Below are 20643 nucleotides of genomic sequence, written 5' to 3'. Positions count from 1 at the left end.
TCAGTAGCTTCTTTGGATTCATGAGACACTTATGACTAAGGACTAGTTGGTTTTATTTTCAGTCCGAAACGCGTAAAGCCCTCATGAATTGCGCCTTTACTATGCAAGTTTATTTTCGGTCTTCACCATGTTTTTAAAGAAGTTTCAATAAAGATCCTAAATGTTTTAAACCAAGGAGGAATTGTGCTGGATCACTCCCTCTCCCTCTCCTTCCCACATCAGTGCCAGTATAGCACTGGCTTTAGGTTAGACACGAAAATCCTGGTGATCGGTTCCCTTTAAACATAGAAGAACCTTAGGAGGGGGATCAGGTTTTACAAGTGAATTAAAGTGGGATCATACAGTTCTCATCACAGTTGTAAATGACAGTGAAGTTATATCAGCAAATTGTCCATTTTTGTCTAAAATGTCCTCCTCAATAGGATTTATACATAAATATTACAAATCTCATGCTAAAAGAATTGTTTGTACACTTCCTGTTGAACCATTTACAACTTCAAAGAATGAGAACTTCAATCGTATTTCCAACAAACTTCCTTCTCAAACCAGAAAAACAAGTCTCGCTCCAAGGATTGAAATGCCGGAAATCTTTGATTTGAGAAACTTCCACAGTCACCACAGTGGGAAGGTGGGTCCCTGACTGTAGGCAAGAACGGAGAGCTGCTAAGGACATGACTTGCGCTCCGTATTACACCCATATCCTGAGCATTAGTGAATGTAACAGGGTCAATTGAAAAAAATCTACCATAAAAAGAAATCTAATATATAAAGCTCAGTGTGTGTGTGTGTGTGTGTGTGTGTGTGTGTGTGTGTGTGTGTGTGTGTGTGTGTGTGTGTGTGTGTGTGTGTGTACCCACTAATGGAATTCGCACCATCGCATTTACAATCACGAAATTTTGCACAGACACTCCATGTAACTCAGGGAACGTCATAGACTATGTTTTGACAGGAAAATTTAACCCCACGCTTTACAGTTACTCTCCAAAATCCTGCCTCCATTAAACTGAATGGAGGTGGGAGCTACAGGCTATTAATAGCAACTGTCAATGGTTGCTATAGGAACAAAATAAACTGTTCGTATAAGAAGCTTTTGTGTGAGGTAATAAGATGTCGGTGGGGAGACAGAGAGAGACAGACCGGGCAAAGAGACAGACCTAGAAAAGAGACAGACCTGGAAAAGAGACAGAAAGACAAAGGGCAAAGAGACAAAGAGACAGCCGGGCAAAGAGACAGCCGGGCAAAGAGACAGCCGGGCAACGAGACAGCCGGGCAACGAGACAGCCGGGCAACGAGACAGCCGGGCAAAGAGACAGCCGGGCAAAGAGACAGCCAAAGACAGACGGGGAAAGAGACAGACAGAGATAGAGACAGACAGACACAGAGATGGAGACAGACTGATACAAATACAGACAGACAGATAGAAACAGACAGAGACATAGACAGGCAAGGAAAGACAGACAGAGAGACAGACAGACAGCAACACACAGAGACTGGGAGAGAGACAGAGAGACAGTCACTATCCCGGGCAACGCCCGGGTACTACAGCTAGTGATTTACATAATAGAAAAGTGTAGTTGACTGTGCTCCTGACCTACAACTATGCCGTACGGCAATAATCAATATTGTGCACGGTTTATATGGATGGCACATGGCTTTAGAAGAGGACTTTGACATGGGTGAATAAGGCGTGTAGAGTAAATATATATAATCCTATATAAATGTATATACTTTCTATATAATCCACAGTCTCTAAACGTCTCCGTTATGTTTTTCCTTTCAGTGGAAGTTATTTTCGTCAGTGTCCGTATAGAGTCGCAGCTCAGTAAATGTCATCGTAACATATAGCTAATGTAAAACAGAACATTCGACTCCAGCTTTGTATGGGAAACATGTTGGCCACTGCCTAGGAGACCATCAAACAAAATATATATGTATTGAGAACTGTACGGTATAGTAAAAAAAGAACAAACCACATGATTTATCTGGGGACATTACAATGGAGAAGACAGTATTTTTAAGAATTTGCTACTATAATATATTGTCCATTTAGGGAAAGAAGAAAGCGGATAACAGAAAGTAATTACATGAAGATCTTCATTTGAAGCTTTATACAACTTCTCTAATATTGTAAAAGCAAACATCACACATTAAACATAGGTTATACCTGGTGTACTTACTTTGAAAATCCATGTTAGAATGGCTATAACATCATTTTGGAACATATTCCATCCATATATTAGAAGTAGAATCGTAAAAGACCAGTGTGTTCATGAGCTAAACTCGATCCCCACAACCTGCCCTGATTGACCAGATGCACCATGTAAGAGATTTTAGCAGCAGGGAGGAAGTACACTGAGGAGTCGTCAGACTAGACAGGCATAGATTGAGCCCAGCTTTTCCACTGCACAGTAAGAATATGCTGCATCAATAACGCTTAGTGGGAACTTAATTTTACTGAGCTGAAACTTTTAAAATGAATTAAAGTCTGTCTGGCCTAAATTTTCAAAGTACGTACACAAGCCTCATCAGGTCTAAGAGATCTACTTAATGTAAGTTGTTTGTATTGGAAAATCAGGAGGCAGAGCCACTTAAAATTGCTCATTTATAAACATAAATAATTCTGATAGCAATAAATGGTAGTGGAATGCAACTCCCCACCATTAGGCTATATGCCCACGTGGCTTTTTTTGCGTTTTTCTTTGCTTGTCTTAATCAATAAAAGCAAGGAAAAACCATCTCAGTAAAGTCTATGAGAATAGTGACTTGCTGTGCACGTTGCTTTTTCCTTGCAGATTTTGTTGCTGAAAAACGAAGCAGCATGTCGTTTCTGCGTTTATTTCCTGATTTTATATAATCCCCTGCAATGCTTTATCACTACAGGGGATTATAGCGCAGAACTTCACCTCACACACTATGCATACAGCATGGTGTGTGAGGCTCTCTGTAGCTCAGTAACCCGGGGTCATTATAGTGATGACCCAGGGTTACTATGGCAGTGATCAGGTCCCTGTGATCGCATTCCAGGGACCTGATTGTCAGGGAGAGGTAAGCGATACCGTTTTCTGCCTTCTGAATGCGAAGATCGCACTGATCGCAGCATTCAGGGGAGTTAAGGTGGTAGGAATGGTGTTGGGACTGCTCCCGGCAGTGAGAGCCGGGTCCTGTCTGTAATATCAGCCAGAGACCCGGCAGCGATCGCGGGTCTACAGCGCCTGAACCCCGCGATCGCCATGACATAAAAAAGCACAAAAAGAATGAAAAAACGCACAACACAATAAATAAAGTGCGTTTTTTTCTGCCAAAACATTTTTATGTGCACATAAAAAAGTAAGGTGGGCACATAGCCTTACCCTGCGGGCCACACTTGTACTGTATTCGTCCAGTTGTTTATGCTTAAGCCTGTTGCCAGGAAAATGGTATAACTCTTCAATTCCTTACTCCATGCTGTAAGGATTCAGCGGTCACCACAAGACTGAACTACCCCTTTAAATTGTAAAAAGCGTGGCACTACTGCCATGTGTGAGTTCAGCCCACAAAGTGTTTTTAGTAGAAGGAAAAACTATTTTGAAAGCCAGATATAGCAGGCAGCAAGTTATTATTAATGCTTGGACGTTCTTCCTAAGGCTATATAAAAGGTACCGTATTTTTTTGACTATAAGGCGCACATAAAAGCCTATGATTTTCTCAGAAATCGAAAGTGCGCCTTATAGTCCGGTGCGCCTTGTATATGAAAACGAGCGAGCATTATGCCTCCTGTTAAGAGACATGCTTACTCACCTAAACCGGTCGCTCCGCTGCTGGTTGATCAGATGGGCCGCGCTGTTCTCTGGGACCGGCGTCTCCTCCTTCGGCCATTTTGCTCCTCCTCTGTCTTCTGAAGCCTGTGTGAATGACGCGTCCACGTCATACACACTCGCCGGCACGGAGGTCCTGCGCAGGCGCACTACGATACCGTACTTTGATCTGCCCTGTGCACGGCAGATCAAAGTGCGCCTGCGCAGGACCTCCGTGCCGGCGAGTGTGTATGACGTGGACGCGTCATGCACACAGGCTTCAGAAGACAGAGGAGGAGCAAAATGGCCGAAAGAGGAGGCGCCAGTCCCAGAGAACAGCGCCGCCCATCTGGCCAACCAACACCGGAGCGACCGATTTAGGTGAGTAAAGTGTTTTTTATGTTCTACAGTGTGGCCTGCGCTCTTATATACAGCATGTTAGAATGCTGTACATAAGAGCAGCGTCGGACTGGCTACCGGAGGAAACTCCAGTAATGCCAGTCCTGGATTCAGGTACCTGCAGTGAGCTCCGGCGTGCAGCCTAGACTGTACCGTGAGTGGCGAGTGATTGAATCCCCGGCGATTGCGGTTCAGTTCATGACAGCTGCAGATATCCCGGGCAGATCTCCGGTGCTCTCACCTGAACTCCGGATTGCATCCCGGCCTTTTCGCAGCTGTCATGAACTAAATGCGCTGCGGCTTATAATCCGGTGCGCCTTATATATGAATCTAGGCGTCTTAGCAGGCTCTCATTGCTAATGCGCCTTATAATCCGGAGCGCCTTATAGTCCGAAAGAAGGGAATTTTGTTACTTACCGTAAATTCCTTTTCTTCTAGCTCTTATTGGGAGACCCAGACGATTGGGTGTATAGCACTGCCTCCGGAGGCCACACAAAGCAATTACACTAAAAAGTGTAAGGCCCCTCCCCTTCTGGCTATACACCCCCAGTGGGATCACTGGCTCACCAGTTTTAGTGCAAAAGCAAGAAGGAGGAAAGCCAATAACTGGTTTAAACAAATTCTCTCCGAGTAACATCGGAGAACTGCAAACCGTTCAACATGAACAACATGTGTACCCGCAAACAAACCAACAATCCCGAAGGACAACAGGGCGGGTGCTGGGTCTCCCAATAAGAGCTAGAAGAAAAGGAATTTACGGTAAGTAACAAAATTCCCTTCTTCTTCGTCGCTCTATTGGGAGACCCAGACGATTGGGACGTCCAAAAGCTGTCCCTGGGTGGGTAAAGAAATACCTCATGTTAGAGCTGCAAGACAGCCCTCCCCTACGGGGAGGCAACTGCCGCCTGCAGGACTCTTCTACCTAGGCTGGCGTCCGCCGAAGCATAGGTATGCACCTGATAATGTTTGGTGAAAGTGTGCAGACTCGACCAGGTAGCTGCCTGGCACACCTGTTGAGCCGTAGCCTGGTGTCGTAATGCCCAGGATACACCCACGGCTCTGGTAGAATGGGCTGGGCAAGAGTGCCAGAGGTGGAAACACATAAGGGAGCCGGAACTGCGACCAATCTTGCACTAGGGCGTCTGCCGCCAGCGCTCTTTGATCGCGAGACCGTGCCATGAAGGTTGGGACCTTGTTGTTGTGCCGTGACGCCATTAGGTCGACGTCCGGCACCCCCCAGCGGCGACAGATTTCCTGAAACACGTCTGGGTGAAGGGACCATTCCCCTGCGTCCATGCCCTGGCGACTGAGGAAGTCTGCTTCCCAGTTTTCTACGCCGGGGATGTGAACCGCGGATATGGTGGAGACTGTGGCTTCCACCCACATCAGAATCCGCCGGACTTCCTGGAAGGCTTGCCGACTGCGTGTCCCCCCTTGGTGGTTGATGTATGCCACCGCTGTGGAGTTGTCCGACTGAATTCGGATCTGCCTTCCTTCCAGCCACTGCTGGAAGGCTAGTAGGGCAAGATACACTGCTCTGATTTCCAGAACATTGATCTGAAGGGTGGACTCCTGCTGAGACCACGTACCCTGAGCCCTGTGGTGGAGAAAGACTGCTCCCCACCCTGAGAGACTCGCATCTGTCGTGACCACCGCCCAAGACGGTGGTAGGAAGGATCTTCCCTGTGATAATGAGGTGGGAAGAAGCCACCACTGCAGAGAGTCTTTGGCCGTCTGGGAAAGGGAGACTTTCCTGTCCAGGGATGTTGACTTCCCGTCCCATTGGCGGAGAATGTCCCATTGAAGTGGACGCAGATGAAACTGCGCAAACGGAACCGCCTCTATTGCCGCCACCATCTTCCCGAGGAAGTGCATGAGGCGTCTTAAGGAGTGCGGCTGACTTTGAAGGAGAGCCTGCACCCCAGTCTGTAGAGACCGCTGCTTGTCCAGCGGAAGCTTCACTATCGCTGATAGAGTATGAAACTCCATGCCAAGATACGTTAGTGATTGGGTCGGTGACAGATTTGACTTTGGGAAGTTGATGATCCACCCGAACGCCTGGAGAGTCTCCAGTGCAACATTCAGGCTGAGTTGGCATGCCTCTTGAGAGGGTGCCTTGACCAGTAGATCGTCCAAGTAAGGGATCACAGAGTGTCCCTGAGAGTGCAAGACTGCTACCACTGCCGCCATGATCTTGGTGAACACCCGAGGGGCTGTCGCCAGACCAAATGGCAGAGCTACGAACTGAAGATGGTCGTCTCCTATCACGAAGCGTAGAAAGCATTGGTGCTCTGTAGCAATCGGCACGTGGAGATAAGCCTCTTTGATGTCTATTGATGCTAGGAAATCTCCTTGAGACATTGAGGCAATGACTGAGCGGAGGGATTCCATCCGGAACCGCCTGGCGTTCACATGCTTGTTGAGCAGTTTTAGGTCCAGAACAGGACGGAAGGAGCCGTCCTTTTTTGGAACCACAAAGAGATTGGAGTAAAATCCTCGCCCCCGTTCGTGAGGGGGGACAGGGATCACGACTCCTTCTTCTCTTAGAGAGTCCACCGCCTGCAGCAGGGCATCTGCTCGGTTGGGGTGTGGGGAGGTTCTGAAGAACCGAAGTGGAGGCCGAGAACTGAACTCGATTCTGTACCCGCGAGACAGAATGTCTGTTACCCACCGGTCTTTGACCTGTGACAGCCAAATGTCGCAAAAGCGGGAGAGCCTGCCACCGACTGAGGATGCGGAGGGAGGAGGCCGAAAGTCATGAGGTAGCCGCTTTGGAAGCGGTTCCTCCATTTGTTTTCCTGGGGCGTGAGTGAGCCCGCCAGGAATCTGAGCTCCCTTGTTCTTTCTGAGTCCTTTTGGACGAGGAGAATTGGGCCTTGCCCGAGCCTCGAAAGGACCGAAACCTCGACTGCCACTTTTTCTGTTGAGGTTTACTTGCTCTGGGCTGTGGTAAGGAAGAGTCCTTACCCTTGGACTGTTTTATGATTTCAGCCAATGGCTCACCAAACAGTCTGTCTCTAGATAATGGCAAGCTGGTTAAGCATTTTTTGGAACCAGCATCTGCTTTCCAGTCCTTTAACCACAAGGCTCTGCGCAAAACCACAGAATTGGCGGACGCCATAGCGGTACGGCTCGTAGATTCTAGGACAGCATTGATAGCATAGGTCGCAAACGCAGACATTTGCGAAGTTAGGGACGCCACTTGCGGCACTGCTGGATGTATGAAAGCATCCACCTGTGCTAAACCAGCTGAAATAGCTTGGAGTGCCCACACGGCCGCGAATGCTGGAGCAAACGACGCGCCGATAGATTCATAGACAGATTTCAACCAAAGGTCCATCTGTCTGTCGTTGGCATCTTTAAGTGAAGCGCCATCCTCTACTGCGACTATGGATCTAGCCGCAAGCTTGGAAATTGGGGGATCCACCTTTGGACACTGGGTCCAGCGTTTGGCCACCTCAGAGGGAAAAGGATAACGGGTATCCTTAGAACGTTTAGAGAAACGCTTGTCTGGATGAGCGTCGTGTTTCTGGATCGATTCTCTGAAGTCAGAGTGGTCCAAAAAAGCACTTAATTTACGCTTGGGATATAGGAAATGGAACTTCTCCTGCTGTGCAGCTGCCTCCTCTGCAGAAGGGGCTGGGGGAGAAATATCCAACAGCCTATTAATTGCCGATATAAGGTCATTAACCATGGCGTCACCATCAGGGGCATCCAGATTGAGAGGGGCCTCAGGATTAGAATCCTGGTCACCGTCCTCAGTCTCATCACAGAGAGACTCTTGTCGCTGAGACCCTGAACAGTGTGAAGACGTGGAGGGTCTTTCCCAGCGAGCTCGCTTAGGCTGCCTGGGACTGTCATCTGAGTCAGAGACTTCAGCCTGTGATGCTTGAGATCCCCTTGAAGTACGGATTAGTTCCAACTGAGGGGGACCGGCGAGCCTAGACACAGCAGTGTCCATGGTCTGAGTAACTGGCCTGGACTGCAAGGTCTCCAGGATTTTTAACATAGTCACAGACATTTTGTCAGCAAAAACTGCAAAGTCTGTCCCCGTCACCGGGGCAGGGTTCACAGGCGTCTCTGCCTGGGCTACCACCACATTAGGCTCTGGCTGACGGAGTGCCACTGGGACTGAACATTGCATACAATGTGAGTCTTTGGAGCCTGCCGGTAGATCAGCCCCACATGCAGTACAAACAGTGTACACAGCCTGTGCCTTGGCACCCTTGCGTTTTGCGGATGACATGTTGCTGCCTCCTCAGAGCAGTACAGGGTGTTCAGCCAAGAAGCGACCTTACAGTGCACTATATAAATATATATATATATATATATATTGTACCAAGAAAAAAGTACACTAATATAACACTGAGGCACTAGAGGGGCCAGCACTACTGTGCTGCTTACCACCCGCTTAGGAGTGGTGTGTGGACGCCAGAAATCCCTCTAGTCTGGGTCTCCCAGAGCCTGCTGCCTTTCCCCAGCCAGCCGCATGTGTAATGGCTGCCGGCGTCCTTGTGGAGAGGGGGGGCGGGCCCTGGGCGTACACCGACGAAGAGCGGGAAGTCTGCTTCCCCCTGTGCCTAGTGAGAGGGCTGGAGCATGTAAATAAAGCTCCAGCCCTCGGCGCTGTTAATTGAGCAGCGTCTCTCCCCTACCCTGATTGACAGGGTGGGGGCGGGAACGAAGCGGCACTAGGCCGCAGAAGCCGGGGGCTAAAGTTAGAAGCGCCGCCGCCGTAAAAGCGCGGTCGGCGCCAAGTCCCCGGCGCACTACAAGTCGCAGCTGCGTCGCCGCTCCAGGAGCGGTCGGCGCAGTAGTTCCCAACATGAAACGTCACTCAGCAAAGCTGCAGTGACCTAACCCCAGCGCACAGCGCTACTGTCCCCGGCGCACTATAACGCTCAGCAAGCCTGAGAGTGTCCGTGCCTGCCGGGGACACAGAGTACCTGAAAGTTGCAGGGCCTTGTCCCTGAACGGCACTCCCGCTCCAAATCCAGCAGGTTCTATGGGTCTGTGGATGGAGCCCGGCCCCAGGGCTTGGGGGCCGGCAAGATCCCACTTCCACAGAGCCCTCCAGGGGATGTGGAAGGAAAACAGCATGTGGGCTCCAGCCTCTGTACCAGCAATAGGTACCTCAACCTTACAAGCACCAACCGCGGGTGAGAAGGGAGCATGCTGGGGGCCCCACATGGGCCCTCTTTTCTTCCATCCGATATAGCCAGCAGCTACTGCTGACTACAAACAGTGGAGCTATGCGTGGATGTCTGACCTCCTTCGCACAAAGCAGAAAACTGGTGAGCCAGTGATCCCACTGGGGGTGTATAGCCAGAAGGGGAGGGGCCTTACACTTTTTAGTGTAATTGCTTTGTGTGGCCTCCGGAGGCAGTGCTATACACCCAATCGTCTGGGTCTCCCAATAGAGCGACGAAGAAAATACGGTATACAATCACTACTGCTTTAAATTGGAGGTCCGTCGTAAACAAATTCTTATCGTGGTGCGCAAGTGACCACAGGTTTGCTTATGTTGATGTAACGGTAAACTACGTGTTTTTCATTTGCAAATGCTTCTCTGTATTTGATAAAATCTGCACAGTCAAAAGCAGCTGTTCTCATGAAAAAGCAATGACTGGAATGCTGAGAAACATACTGTCACAACACGAAGTGTATAACATTCCAGATGTAATGCGAGGAATCACTGAGAGGTCACGGAAATGGAGTCACCTTTCTTCGCTTACATTCTGTGTACCGAAATATATCTGTGGAAGAAATAAGAACAATAACGATCGGTGGCATCAACAACATGCTGTCTGAAAGCCGTGTACAGCCAATGCATGGCAGGAGGGCAGCCATCAAACGCAACCGGTCGAGGCTTCACTTTATCAAAATGTTAAATATTAAAAAGGGAAAATATGAGAATTACAAATCTGTCGTGCCAAAATGTCATCACCCACTGGCTACAGAGGGAAACATATTTCCTTTTCACTAGCGGTCAGTATGATCAGGTTTGTGGCTAATGAAAGCAGAGGGGTAGAGACAAGGGCCTGATATAGTAATAGAGCATAGTATAGGGCCACACTTGTTCCCTGCATTTTGGCAGCAGTAGATGCAGCCTACGGTGTGGCATTATCTGTCTCTGTTACGGCTTCTCCAGGTATAATGGGGTGCAAACCTCACTAGGAGTTTGCACAGGTTTAGACCTAACTAAATCCTATTGAGAATCTGTGGGGCATCTTCGAAACGGAAGATGGAGGAGCGCAAAGTCACTAACATCCACCAGCTCTGTGATGTCATCATGGAGGATGGAAGAGGATTCCAGCGGCTCCAGTTAAGCTCTAGTAAACTTCATGCCCAAGAGAGTTAAGGCAGTGCTTGAAAATAATAGTAGCACACAAAAAAAAAAAAAGACACAATTTGGCCATTTTCAGTTAGGGGTGTACTCACTTTATTGTCAGTGGTTTTGAGATTAATGGTTGTGTGTTGAGTTATTTAGAGAGCACACCAAATTTTGTTATACAAGCTGTACACCGGACACTTTACATTGCATCAAAGTGTCAGATCTTCAGTGTTGTTCCAAGAAAAAGATATAAAATATTTACAAAAATGTGAGGGTGTACTCACTTTTGTGATATACTGTGTATGTAAGTATATATAATAAAATTTAATATAATATAATATAATATATATATATATATATATATATATATATATATATATATATATATATATATATATATTAACTCACACTGTGGACTAAAACTGCTTTGAATTACAGTACTCGGTGGGAAATCAACTTGGCAGACAACTTTTCTATGAAGTTAAAAAAAAAAAAAATTAAACAAAATTGTAGAAGCCAATGATACTGATGACATAGCCTTAGGAATTCAACACCATCCACAGGTCAGTTGCTAAAAGCTCCAAAACTATCCGGATGAAAACAATGAACAGAGCTTAACCCCTTCAGCCCCCAGCCTGTTTTCACCTTAAAGACCCGGCCATTTTTTGCAATTCTGACCAGTGTCACTTTGACAGGTTATAACTCTGGAACGCTTCAACGGATCCTGGCGATTCTGAGATTGTTTTTTCGTGACATATTGTACTTCATGTCAATGGTAAATTTAGGCCGATATTTTTTGCGTTTATGTGTGAAAAGTTTGGAAATTTGGCGAACATTTTGAAAATTTCGCAATTTTCAAAATTTGAAATTTTATGCCCATAAATCTGTGAGATATGTCACACAAAATAGTTACTATGTAACATTTCCCACTTGCCTACTTTACACCAGCGCAATTTTCGAAACAAAATTTTTTTCCGTTAGGAAGTTAGAAGGGGTTCAAAGTTCATCAGCAATTTTTCATTTTTCCAACAAAATTTACAAAAAAAATTTTTTAGGTACCACATCACATTTGGAGTGACTTTGAGAGGCCTAGGTGACAGAAAATACCCAAAAGTGACCCCATTCTAAAATCTGCACCCCTCACACTGCTCAAAACTACATCCAAGAAGTTTATTAACCCTTTAGGAGCTTTACAGCAACCAAAGCAATGTGGAAGGGAAAAAATGAAAATTTTACTTTTTTACACAAAAATGTTACTTTAGCCATAAAATTTAGCATTTTCACAAGGGTATCAGGAAAAATGCACCATAAAATTAATTGTGCAATTTCTCCTGAGTACACCGATATCTCATATGTGGGGGAAATCAATTGTTTTGGCGCACGGCAAGGCTCGGAAGAGAAGGAGCATCATTTGAATTTTTGAAAGCAAAATTGTCTGGAATAATTAGCAGATGCGATGTTGCGTTTGGAGACCCCCTGAGGTGCCTAAACAATGGAGCTCCCCCACAAGTGACCCCATTTTGGAAACTAGACCCCTCATGGAATTTATCTAGATGTTTATTGAGCACTTTGAACCTCTGGGGGCTTCACAAAAGTTAATAACTTTGAGCAATGAAAATAAAAAAAAAAAAAATTACCACGAAATTGTTACTTCAACCAGGTAGCTTTTTTTTTCACAAGGGTATCAGGAAAAATTGCAACATAAAATGTATTGTGCATTTTCTCCTGAGTACACAGATACCTCATATGTGGTGGAAATCAAATGTTTGGGCGCACAGCAGGGCTCGGAAGGCAAGGAGCGTCATTTGACTTTTCAAACGCAAAATTGTCTGGAATCGTTAGTGGATGCCATGTTGTGTTTGGAGACCCCCTGAGGTGCCTAAACAATGGAGCTCCCCCACAAGTGACCCTATTTTGGAAACTAGACCCCTCATTGAATTTATCTAGATGTTTACTGAACACTTTGAACCCCTGGAGGCTTCATAAAAGTTAAGAATGTTCAGCCGTGAAAATATATACATTTTTTTTTTACCATGAAATTGTTATTTCAACCAGGTAGCTTTTTTTTCCACAAGGGTATCAGGAAAAAATGCACCATACAATGTATTGTGCAATTTCTCCTGAGTACACAGATACCTCATATGTGGTGGAAAGTAATTGTCTGGGCACACAGCGGGGCTCAGAAGAGAAGGAGCGCCATTTCACAGCAAAATTGGTTGGAATTATTAACGTACGCCATGTTGCGTTTGGAGACCCCCTGAGGTGCCTAAACAATGGAGCTCCCCCACAAGTGACCTCATTTTGGAAACTAGACCCCCATGGCATAAATCTACATGGGTAATGAGCACTTTGAACCCTCACGTGCTTCATACATTGAGGCATAAAAACAAAAAAGTACTTTTTTTTTCCACAAAATGTTATTTTAGGCTCCATTTTTTAATTTGTACAGGGGTAACAGGATAAAGTGGACCGCAAAATTTGTTGGGCAATTTGTTCTGAGTACGCTGATACCTCATATGTGGCAGAAAAACACTGTTTGGGCGCACGGCAGAGCTCCAGAGGAAAGGAGCGTCATTTGACTTTTTAAATGGAAAATTAGCTGGAATCGTTAGCCGCACCATGTCGTGTTTGGAGATCCCCCTGATATGCCCAAACAGTGGAGCTCCCCCACATGTGACCCCATGTTGGAAACTAGACCCCCCCCAATACAAAGAAACATTAGTTTGGCATAATAAAAAATACAGAAGTCAGTAAAAAAAAAAAAAAATATATGCATCTGCAACTGACACTAAGGCAAGCGCCACACGTGAGAGCAATGCACAAATCTCGCATCGCATAACCCGACACAGCCGCACACTGTGCGAGAGTGCGGTGGCTGATGCAGGGGCGGTGGAGCGGCTGATGGGGAGAGTGCAGCGGCAGATGCTGGGGAGTGCAGCGGCAGATGCTGGGGAGTGCAGCGGCAGATGCTGGGGAGTGCAGCGGCAGATGCAGGAGAGTGGAGCGGCAGATGCAGGGGAGAGTGGAGCGGCAGATGCAGGGGAGAGTGGAGCGGCAGATGCAGGGGGAGAGTGGAGCGGCAGATGCAGGGGAGAGTGGAGCGGCAGATGCAAGGGAGAGTGGAGCGGCAGATGCAGGGGCGGTGGAGCGGCAGATGCAGGGGAGAGTGGAGCGGCAGATGGGGAGAGAGCAGTGGCTGATGGGGAGAGGGGAGCGGCAGATGCTGGGGCGGTGGAGCGGCAGATGCAGGGGAGAGTGGAGCGGCAGATGGGGAGAGAGCAGTGGCTGATGGGGAGAGGGGAGCGGCAGATGCTGGGGTGGTGGAGCAGCAGATGGGGCGAGAGCAGTGACTGATAGGGAGAGGGGAGCGGCAGATGCTGGGCGGTGGAGCAGCAGATGGGGCGAGAGCAGTGACTGATGGGGAGAGGGGAGCGGCAGATGCTGGGCGGTGGAGCAGCAGATGGGGCGAGAGCAGTGACTGATGGGGAGAGGGGAGTGGCAGATGCTGGGGCGGTGGAGCAGCAGATGGGGCGAGAGCAGTGACTGATGGGGAGAGGGGAGCGGCAGATGCTGGGCGGTGGAGCAGCAGATGGGGCGAGAGCAGTGACTGATGGGGAGAGGGGAGCGGCAGATGCTGGGCGGTGGAGCAGCAGATGGGGCGAGAGCAGTGACTGATGGGGAGAGGGGAGCGGCAGATGCTGGGCGGTGGAGCAGCAGATGGGGCGAGAGCAGTGACTGATGGGGAGAGGGGAGCGGCAGATGCTGGGCGGTGGAGCAGCAGATGGGGCGAGAGCAGTGACTGATGGGGAGAGGGGAGCGGCAGATGCTGGGGCGGTGGAGCAGCAGATGGGGCGAGAGCAGTGACTGATGGGGAGAGGGGAGCGGCAGATGCTGGGCGGTGGAGCAGCAGATGGGGCGAGAGCAGTGACTGATGGGGAGAGGGGAGCGGCAGATGCTGGGCGGTGGAGCAGCAGATGGGGCGAGAGCAGTGACTGATGGGGAGAGGGGAGCGGCAGATGCTGGGCGGTGGAGCAGCAGATGGGGCGAGAGCAGTGACTGATGGGGAGAGGGGAGCGGCAGATGCTGGGGCGGTGGAGCAGCAGATGGGGCGAGAGCAGTGACTGATGGGGAGAGGGGAGCGGCAGATGCTGGGCGGTGGAGCAGCAGATGGGGCGAGAGCAGTGACTGATGGGGAGAGGGGAGCGGCAGATGCTGGGCGGTGGAGCAGCAGATGGGGCGAGAGCAGTGACTGATGGGGAGAGGGGAGCGGCAGATGCTGGGGAGGTGGAGCAGCAGATGGGGCGAGAGCAGTGACTGATGGGGAGAGGGGAGCGGCAGATGCTGGGCGGTGGAGCAGCAGATGGGGCGAGAGCAGTGACTGATGGGGAGAGGGGAGCGGCAGATGCTGGGCGGTGGAGCAGCAGATGGGGCGAGAGCAGTGACTGATGGGGAGAGGGGAGCGGCAGATGCTGGGAGGTGGAGCAGCAGATGGGGCGAGAGCAGTGACTGATGGGGAGAGGGGAGCGGCAGATGCTGGGCGGTGGAGCAGCAGATGGGGCGAGAGCAGTGACTGATGGGGAGAGGGGAGCGGCAGATGCTGGGCGGTGGAGCAGCAGATGGGGCGAGAGGAGCGGCAGATGCTGGGGAGGTGGAGCAGCAGATGGGGCGAGAGCAGTGACTGATGGGGAGAGGGGAGCGGCAGATGCTGGGCGGTGGAGCAGCAGATGGGGCGAGAGCAGTGACTGATGGGGAGAGGGGAGCGGCAGATGCTGGGCGGTGGAGCAGCAGATGGGGCGAGAGCAGTGACTGATGGGGAGAGGGGAGCGGCAGATGCTGGGAGGTGGAGCAGCAGATGGGGCGAGAGCAGTGACTGATGGGGAGAGGGGAGCGGCAGATGCTGGGCGGTGGAGCAGCAGATGGGGCGAGAGCAGTGACTGATGGGGAGAGGGGAGCGGCAGATGCTGGGGCGGTGGAGCGGCTGATGGGGAGAGTGCAGCGGCCGCCGTGACGCTCTCCTCCCGCTGCGCCACCCCCTGCATCTGACGCCGCTTGCTCTTACTGCTGAGTAGCGGCATAACATGCAGGGGCGCAGCGGGAGAGCAGGGGCGAAGCACATGGAGCAGGGCAGCGGTGGATCGGGGGCTGTGACTTACAGATGGGCACCCGCAGGGATCGCTCTCCTCAGATTCCACGGAGGGAGACGCTGAGGAGAGCGATCTCCTACAGCGAGCTCACCCGGTCCCAGAGGCACGGTGCTGCTTGGAGAAATCGGTCACAAGGCCGATCTCTCCAATCAGAGCTGGGGGCGGGTGCAGTAAAGCACACTGAGCTCCAGCCAATGGCCAGTGCTGCAGCAGCACTGACATAGCTGGATTTCAATGCTTCAGCCATTTTCAATGGCTGAAACATAACACTGGCTGTGATTGGCTGAACGGCGTTCGTCAGCCAATCACAGCCTCCGTAGGTCCGGGAAGGAGACACCACCCCTCCTGAGGTCAGGTACAAGTCCTCTCCTTCCCGAATCTACAGTTTTTTAAAACCGATCGCGGTGCCCGGTGCTCCGGGGCCGCGATTTCGCCATGACGGATCTATCCGTCATGGGTCTTTAAGTACCAGGGCACCATGACGGCTAGATCCGTCAAAGGTCGTGAAGGGGTTAATAACAGTTTTAACACGTATCCTTATGATAGATCATCAATGCCTGATCTGTCGGGGTACAACATCTGCCACCACCACTGATTACCGTATTTTTCGGACCATAAGATGCACTTTTTTCCCCCCAAATGTTGGGGGAAAGTGGGGGGTGCGTCTTATGGTCTGAATGTGGCTGCGGGGAATGAGGGTGCTGCGGTACAGCGGGTCATCGGGGGCACAAGCAGGCTGTAGCAGCCTGCCGTGACCACGTGGACCCGCTCATTTAATATGCACGCCCATCCCCCGCCCATCATCCCTCAGCGCTGAAGCCGGCGCTGACAGGTGGGCAGGATGATGGGCGGGGGATAAACAGCCGGCTCGCATGATCACCCCTGGCAACTATGGCCTGGAGTGATCATGTGCGGCTGTATTCACTGCCCCCTGTGCATCATCATCAGCGCGGGGAGCAGTGAATCAGGGTACAGTACTCACCGTTCCCCTGCAGCATCGCTCGTCCTCCCGTCTGTGTCAGCGGCAGCGCCGTTGATTGGAGCCGTCCCCATTGCCCTGCTGGATCGCGATCATCTCCTGTGTTTGTGCCGGCGGCTGAGTGGAGACTAGCGGCGCGCACAGCGATGACGTCATCGCTGTGCGCACGTGTCCACACGCAGCCGCCGGGACACTGGCACAGACACAGGAGATGATCGCGATCCAGCAGGGCAATGGGGACGGCTCCAATCAGCGGCGCTGCCGCTGACACAGACGGGAGGACGAGCGATGCTGCAGGGAGTGAGGTAAAGTGAGGGGAGTATGAACGTTTATTTTTTTTATGTGCCACAGGATGCGGCCATACACCAGGATGGGGGCATATTATGAGCCGGATGGGGGCATATTATGAGCCGGATGGGGGCATATTATGAGCCGGATGGAGACATATTATGAGCCGGATGGAGACATATTATGAGCCGGATGGGGGCATATTATGAGCCGGATGGGGGCATATTATGAGCCGGATGGGGGCATATTATGAGCCGGATGGGGGCATATTATGAGCAGGATGGGGGCATATTATGAGCAGGATGGGGGCATATTATGAGCAGGATGGGGGCATATTATGAGCCAGATGGGGCCATATGCCATGATGGGTTATATAGCAGGATGCGGCCACATGCCAGTATATAGCAGGATGCGGCCATATGGCAGGATTACGGTATATAGCAGGATGAGGGACATATACTGTATATACCAGGCAGGGAGGATCATTACCAGGATGCGGCACCTTAGTAGAGAATTTGGGGACATTACCCCCATAACAGTGTCAGCAGCAGATCCTCGCCCCATAACAATGTGTCATGACCACATTTTTTGCTTAAAATTTTATTTTCCTATTTTCCTCCTCTAAAACCAGGGTGCGTCTTATAGTCCGGTGCGTCTTATAGTCCGAAAAATATGGTAACTGTTCCCGATGCCGCAGGCCGGAAGTACTCTATTGCGGAGCTGCACAGCACAGCTCCAGTGTGGAATAGTGGCCCCAGCCAGGTACTGCCCCTGTTAACTGGAATAGGGGTTGGATATGCAATACCCAGCCACGTCCACTACACACAGTTGAAGAAGCTATGCAGCTCTGCAACGGAGTAGTTCCAGCTGGCAGTATTGGGAACAGCTGATCGGCAGGGATACCGGGTGTCGCACCCCCACCGGTCAGACACTGGCGACCTACCTAAACACAGGTCATCATTGTTGAAATCCCGCAGCATAACAGGAAATTCTTATTTGTGATACTTTTGATACTAGAAAACCGTAATTTTAATTTCTATTTGGGTTCATATCAAAGGGGATTGAAAAAGCAACTTAGGATAAATGCTTCCATCTATAGTTTCTTCGATTAAAGGGGTTTTCCTTTTTCAAGCAACTTTAGCCCAAACGGTCAACCACCATTACAAAAAAAAAAATCAAGACCTGAGCTTTACTTCTGCTGGAGCTCTGAATTTAGGGGGTGGCTTCAGCACGGTCGACATGACTTCACCGTTGTACAATTGGAGACACAGTGCTGGACGCTGTGAGGGTAAGTAAAGCTCAGCTAGTTTTCCGCACATCACTGAGCCTGTGGGCTAAAATTAGTTGAAAAGTGGACCGTACCTATAAAGACTGAATTAACTTATCCCAGAATACAGGAAGAAAGACTAAGGTTTTTAAAGAGAACTTTCCAATGAGGAAAATAGTTTGCACATGAATGTCAATAAGCCAAGGTGCCACCAATTATACTAAATGGTAATTCATGCTTGAGGATAACATGGGCAAGATCGGAGTGTGTGAACATATCCTATATAATACACCCACGGTCTTCTAAATGTTAAGTGACTGCTTTGAAGCCCAGTATAAACAGTATACACAGTTTATCATATTTTAATCTAGTTTCACGCTATTTTTCTTATAAACGCCTACATTAAAGCAAAAGTCACAAAGACCTTTCAAAACTTTCAATTAAATATTTTAAACCATCCCACGTGCCGAAAGACTTAATAAGAGTCTTCAGTAACCCGACATTGAAGGTTTATACTGAAAGGAAACAATTACCAGCACTTTTTTTTCTCCACTCAGAGTGAATAGTGCTAGATATAAAGAACTCTATTTGCAGATATAATGGTTTACACTTAGTAGCGTAGCTACCGAGGGAAGGGGGGGGGGGGGGGGCAGCAGAGGACGTGGTCGCCCCGCAATCATAGGGGCTCACAATCTCCCTGCACTGCTGGTCTCTGATCTGTAGACCGCAGGGCACTTTAAGCATGAGGTCTTTTATTAAGAAAAAAAAAAAAAGAAAAAAAAAGTAGGATGTTGGCACCAGCACACGCACAGGACGTCAGAGTCCCAGCACACGATGTCACCGTGCTGCGCCAGGATGATGTTCTGTGTGTGCGATGACAGCGCGATGATCCACCCACACTGGACCCATCAAGACCGTGGATTAGGTGAGTATTTGAGGTTTTTTATTTTGACGTGTGATGGGACTAAGGTGACATCAAAGTATGGATAGGTGTCATTATACAGCATGGGAGCTGGGGGATGGGGGACATTATACAATGTGTAGACCACTATTTTGGAGGGAGCTGTGGGCCTATCATACTGTGTAGAGGGGCGCTGCGGGCCCACCATACTGTGTAGAGGGGAGCTGTGTAGAGGGGAGCTGTGGGCCCACCATACTGTGTAGAGGGGAGCTGTGTAGAGGGGAGCTGTGGGCCTGCCATACTGTGTAGAGGGGAGCTGTGTAGAGGGGAGCTGTGGGCCTGCCATACTGTGTAGAGGGGAGCTGTGGGCCCACCATACTGTGTAGAGGGGAGCTGTGTAGAGGGGAGCTGTGGGCCTGCCATACTGTGTAGAGGGGAGCTGTGGGCCCACCATACTGTGTAGAGTGGACATGTGGGGGCATCATACTGTGTAGAGAGGAGTTACATAGGTTGAAAAAAGACCTAGGTCCATCTAGTTTAACCTTCCTCCACCAGTTTTACATTTTGTCCCCAAGTCACTTATAACCAACAATGTTGTGTATACTGAGGAAATCATCCAGCCCTTTTTTTAAAAGCTGTTATAGTATCTGCCATTACTACCTCTTGTGGTAGGGCATTCCACAGTCTGACTGCTCTAACTGTAAAGAACCCTTTCCTATTTAGCTGTCAGACTCGCTTTTCTTCCATTCGCAGTGTATGCCCCCTGGTCCTTAGTATTGTCTTAGTACTGAGCTGAAGGCCCAACAAACTGTGAGAGCACACAGAGTATAGGGAGCTGTGGTGGCATTGTACAGTGTATACCAGTGGTATACATGCAGGGGACTAAAGGGACATTATTAAATGTAAGTGGACACTTAAGAACCATTATTGTTATAGGGGCACTCAAGGTATTATGACTGTCAAAAGGTGCACATTGGGCATTATTACTTTATAGGAGCAAAATGTGGACACTTTACTAGGGCACTTGCACAAGGTGTTAATATTTTCTAGGGGTCAAGTTAATAATCCAGAGGACACAAAGGAGGTATTATTACTATGTAAGGGGTACAGGGGCGGGATTATTATGAGGGGTAGTAAAAGGAGCACTTATACCACACAGCAGGTGCAGTAGTATGGACACATACGGCACCAACGGCTCAGTATTGGGTATCAGCAGGATGTGGAGTTCGTGCAGACTGGGATTAGATGAGGAGGGTGGTGGAAATATGGGAAGTCAGACGTGTCTGTTGTATTCTCTGTAGATGAATCGTCGCTAGACGATCTGCGCCAAATGGAAAAGAGAACAACTACATGAGAGAATGTCACCTGTAAGGCAATATATGCAAGTGTCATCTCCTAAATGTACGGCAGGACTGACATCTACCACAATGTGGTCACTATATTGCAGTAATATCTGTGTTGGCCTTTGTAAAGAGATTTCTTTCCAGTAACAGCCCAGCCATCTGCTGAGGTTCCAATGTATCCATGATTAAGGAGTGACACTGTAGTTGTTACCAAG

General features: G+C 49.4%; 1 protein-coding gene across 3 annotated transcripts in view; it reads right to left on the bottom strand.

Moving 5' to 3' along the window:
- The window catches only part of DNAJB6 (DnaJ heat shock protein family (Hsp40) member B6), a 127767-nt gene that overhangs the window by 30477 nt on the left and 76647 nt on the right, over positions 1-20643 (bottom strand). The window lies entirely within an intron of this gene.

The sequence above is a fragment of the Anomaloglossus baeobatrachus genome, chromosome 6 (assembly GCF_048569485.1).
Source record: "Anomaloglossus baeobatrachus isolate aAnoBae1 chromosome 6, aAnoBae1.hap1, whole genome shotgun sequence".
Classification (NCBI taxonomy): domain Eukaryota; kingdom Metazoa; phylum Chordata; class Amphibia; order Anura; family Aromobatidae; genus Anomaloglossus; species Anomaloglossus baeobatrachus.
Note: the sequence above shows the minus strand (reverse complement) of the source record. Positions and strands in the feature narration are given on the sequence as shown.